Below are 4,753 nucleotides of genomic sequence, written 5' to 3'. Positions count from 1 at the left end.
ACGGGCGCCGCGCCGGGCAGCCCGCACTAGCACTGAGGTCCTGCGGGCATCGCCGCGAACCGCCCCGCCAGCCGCGCTGCCTGTCGGGAATTGTAGTCCATCCGGCGCTCGAGGAGCCCCATGGGAGTTGTAGGCCCACTCTGGGACTCCCGGAGGATGCAGCAGGCTGTTCGGCTAATACTGCTGAGGTTTGACATAAACTCCCAAGTCAAAAATGCAATAAAATGCTTTTAAAAACTATTTCGCGATATCACTATCTTAACCCTGTCTTTGGCGTAGGGGGAATTGGGGTGAGGGGCGAAAGGTGCGTACAGGACGCAACCTTCCGACCTGGAAGGAAGTTGGGGCTAAAGGGAAAAGGAAGTGCCTTCTGGCGCGCTAGGTCTTCTGGGAGTTGTAGTCCCATCAAACAAACACAAAGGGTCACGGGAACTGTAGTCTTCCTGGCAGAAATTGCTGAGAAAAACAAAAATCACTTAGGACTCCCAAGGATGTAGATGTCAAACTCCACGAGGGCAAAGACTTTTGTCTGTTTTGTGCATATGATGTATCCTCGGCACCTAGCACAAGACCTGGCGCACGGCGGGTGGCCTATACCATTTTTGAATGAATGAATGAAAAATAAAAAGTCATGATAGTCAGTTCCTGAGGGAGGCCGCAGTGGGTTGTGGGACTTGTAGTCTGGAGCCCGTGGTTTGTGCGGGGATCCGTGGCAGGTGTTTATATTTATCTTTATATTTGGGACATACTTATACTAAAAAAGTATTTGTTACTCATCAGAAATTTAAAGTTAATTTCTGGGTGTTCCATGTTGGTCTTTTTCTAAGCTGCCAACCCTGAGAACCCAGTGTCTCAGGGCGAGAAGTAGCTAAGGAACGTCCCTTTGTACAGATGGGCAGACTGAGCCCCAGGGTGCAGCAGACAGTAGCTCTGGCTCTCAGCACATTATCATCCCAGACTCCGTACAGCTGCCTAAGGAACCAGGGTTTCCTTTCTGTCCCAAGTGAGAAGTGGCATTTGTGCTGATTAAGAGCCTGGGCTCCAATCCCAACTCCTCCGTTTCCCAGCTGTGTGGCTTTAGGCAAGTCGCTTCGCCTCTCAGAGCCTCCGTTTCCTCACATGTAATGATAAAGAATCAAGCACTCTCCCCTCTAGCACCGTGTGAGGATTCTGTTTGTTTATTTATTTATTTATTTATTTATCTTTGAGATGTAGTCTCTGTCACCAGGCTGGAGTGCAGTGGCTCGATCTCAGCTCACTGCAACCTCCGCCTTCCGGGTTCAAGCGATTCCTGTGCCTCAGCCTCCCGAGTAGCTGCAGATTACAGGTGTGGGCTGCTGCGCCCGGCTGGAAAGGGAGTTTCTGAGCGTGCTGCTGGATCACTGAGCACCTACTGTGTGCCAGGCCGTGTGGTGGGTGCTGGGGACACAGCCAGGACCCCGGCAAAGTCACGATATCTACCGACACGGAGCTTGAAGTCCGAAGGAGGAGATGGATTGTGTGACCGGGGCGATGGGAACTGGGATAGAGGACACACAGGCAGCTGGGGGAAGCCCAGAGGAGGCCTAGGGAGGAGAGGAAATCAGGGAGGCTTCCTGGAGGAGGTGACACTTAAGCTGAAACTCAAAAGATGAGCAGGGGCAGTCAAGTGAAGAATGAGGGGAAGCTGTGCCCAGTAAAATCAGAGCTGTCATACAGGGAACGCAGGTAGCTGTGGGAGCCTAGAGGAGACCTAGGGAGGAGGAGAAATCAAAGAAGGTTTCCTGGAGGAGGTGACACTAAAACTAAGGTACAAAGAATGAGCAGGCAGAAGTTGAGTGATGAATGAGGGTAGGTGCGTGCTAACAAGGCCACTCTATCAGGGGCAACAAAGGTTAAGCGAAAAGCCCCCAGATGGGAAGGACCAAGAAATAATTCAGCTCAGCCAAAGCAGGGCAGAGGGGGCAACAGGGTCAGCCAACACGGGACCAGAAGGCAGACAGAGAGCTCTGGGCCTGCCCAGACTCCACTCATTCCAAATTCCACCAACACCCCACCTTGCCTGCTGTGGTCCCCACCACACACACAGAGAACGGGAATCAGGAAAAGATAAGAACTACCCTGGCTCATCATGCCTGCAGAGGGCTGTTTGGGACTTCACTGGTGAAATGGCCGGCCACAGTTCCATCTGTCTGCAATTGGCCAGCCATAGTAGCTCATGCCTGTAGTCCCAACACTTTGGGAGGCTGAGGCAGGATGATCACTTGAGCCCAGGAGATCAAGACCAGTCTGGGAAACATAGCAAGACCCTGTCCCTCTCTTTTTTTTTTTTTTTTTTTTTTTGAGATGGAGTCTTGCTGTGTCACTCAGACTGAAGTCCAGTGGCACAAACTCGGCTCACTGCAACCTCCGCCTCCCAGGTTCAAGCGATTCTCCTGCCTCAGCCCCCCAAGTAGCTGGGATTACAGGCATGCACCACCACACCTGGCTAATTTTTGTATTTTTAGCAAAGATGGGGTTTCACCATGTTGACCAGGCTGGTCTCAAACTCCTGACCTCAGGTGATCCACCTGCCTCGGCCTCCCAAAGTGCAGGGATTGCAGGGGTGAGCCACGGCGCCCAGCCCCATCTCTACAAAAAATACAAAATTAGCCAGGTGCAGTGGTGTGCACCTGTAGTTGCAGCTACTCGGAAACCCAAGGCAGAAGGATCACTTGAGCCTGGGAGACTAAGGCTGCAGTGAGCTATGATCACACCACTGCGCTCCAGCCTGGGCGACAGAGCAAGACCCTGTCTCTAAAATAGAAAAGAAAATAAAGAACTGTCCCCTCAAAATCTACATGATCACATCATGACCCCCAGGACCTCAGCATAGGATGTTATTTGGAAGATAGGGTTGTGGCAGATGGCATTAGTTAAGATGAGGTCATACTGGAGCAGGGTGGGCCCTTAATCCCATATGACTGGTGGCCTTAGAAAAATGGGGAAATTGGCCGGGCGTGGTGCTCACGCCTGTAATCCCAGCACTTTGGGAGGCTGAGGCAGGCAGATCAGCTGAGTCAGGAGTCCGAGACCAGCCTGGCCAACACGGCAAAACCCCATCTCCACTAAAAATACAACAACTAGCCAGGCATGGTGGTACCTGCCTGTAATCCCAGCTCCTCGGGAGGCTGAGGCAGGAGAATCACTTGAACCCGGGAGGTGGAGGTTGTGGTGAGCTGAGATTGCGCCACTGCACTCCAGCCTGGGCGACAGAGCGAGAGTCCATCTCAAATAATAATAATAATAATACATAAACAAATAAATTTAAAAATAGGAAAATGAGCCGGGCTTGGTGGTGGACTCCTGTAGTCTCAGCTAGTCAGAAGGCTGAGGTGGGAGGATCACTTGAGCCCAGGAGTTTGAGACCAGCCTGGGCAACTTAATGAGACCCTCGTCTCTTAAAATAAAAAAGGTTGAAGGAGCTGGGGGAGTTTGGACACAGACCCAGGGAGGACACCTCGTGGAGATGGAGGCAGAGATGGGGGTGATGCTTCTCCAAGCCAAGGAACATCAAGGATGCATGCCACCAGCAGGACCTAGGAGAGGCCTGGGCAGATCCCCATCAGCCTCAGGAGGACCCAGCCCTACTCACACCTTCATCTCAGACTTCCGGCTCCCAGAATTATGACAGCAGAAATGTCTGCTTTTCAAGCGTCCCCATCTATGAGACTGTCATGGCTGCTCTAGCAAATCGATACACTGACAGACTAAATTTTTAACTTTCATTTCATTTCTTCTTTTTTCTTTTGGTTTTGTTTTTGTTTTGTTTTTTGAGACAGAGTCTCACTTTGTCACCTAGGCTGGAGTGCAGTGGCGCAATCTTGGCCTACTGCAACCTCCGCCCTCCGAGTTCAAGCGATTCTCCTGCCTCAGCCTCCCGAGTAGCTGGGATTACAGGCGCCTGCCACCGCGCCCAGCTTATTTTTTGTATTTTTAGTAGAGACAGGGTTTCGCCATCTTGGCCAGGCTGGTCTTGAACTCCTGACCTCGTGATCCACCAGCCTCGCCCTCCCAAAGTGCTGCGATTAAAGGCGTGAGCCACCATGCCCAGCCTAACTTCCATTTAATTTCAATGAATTTTCTTTTTTTTTCTTTTTTTTTTTTTTTTTTTTTTTTTTTTTTTTTGAGACGGAGTCTGGCTCTGTCGTCCAGGCTGGAGTGCAGTGGCCGGATCTCAGCTCACTGCAAGCTCCGCCTCCCGGGTTCCCGCCATTCTCCTGCCTCAGCCTCCCGAGTAGCTGGGACTACAGGCGCCCACCACCTCGCCCGGCTAGTTTTTGTATTTTTTTTTAGCAGAGACGGGGTTTCACCGTGTTAGCCAGGATGGTCTCGATCTCCTGACCTCGTGATTCGCCCGTCTCGGCCTCCCAAAGTGCTGGGATTACAGGCTTGAGCCACCGCGCCCGGCCGAATTTTCTTTCTTTTTTATTTTATTTTATTTTTTAGAGACAGGGTCTCTGTCATCTAGGCTGGAGGGCAGTAGCACGATCACGGCTCCCTGCAGCCTCGACCTCCTGGGCTCAAGTGACCCCCCCACCTCAGCCTCTCGAGTAGCTGGAACCACAGGCGCGCACCACCATGCTCGGCTAATTTTTTTAATTTTGGAGGATTTTTTTGTAGAGATGTGGTTTCACCATGTTGCCCAGGCTGGTCTCGAACTCCTGCGTTCAAGCAATCCTCCTGTCTCAGCCTCCCAAAGTGCTGTGATTACAGGCATAAGCCACCATGCCCA

This window comes from Macaca mulatta, chromosome 19, assembly GCF_049350105.2.
Source record: "Macaca mulatta isolate MMU2019108-1 chromosome 19, T2T-MMU8v2.0, whole genome shotgun sequence".
Classification (NCBI taxonomy): Eukaryota; Metazoa; Chordata; class Mammalia; order Primates; family Cercopithecidae; genus Macaca; species Macaca mulatta.
The sequence above is the reverse complement of the archived record's forward strand: the minus strand, read 5'-3'. Positions refer to the sequence as shown.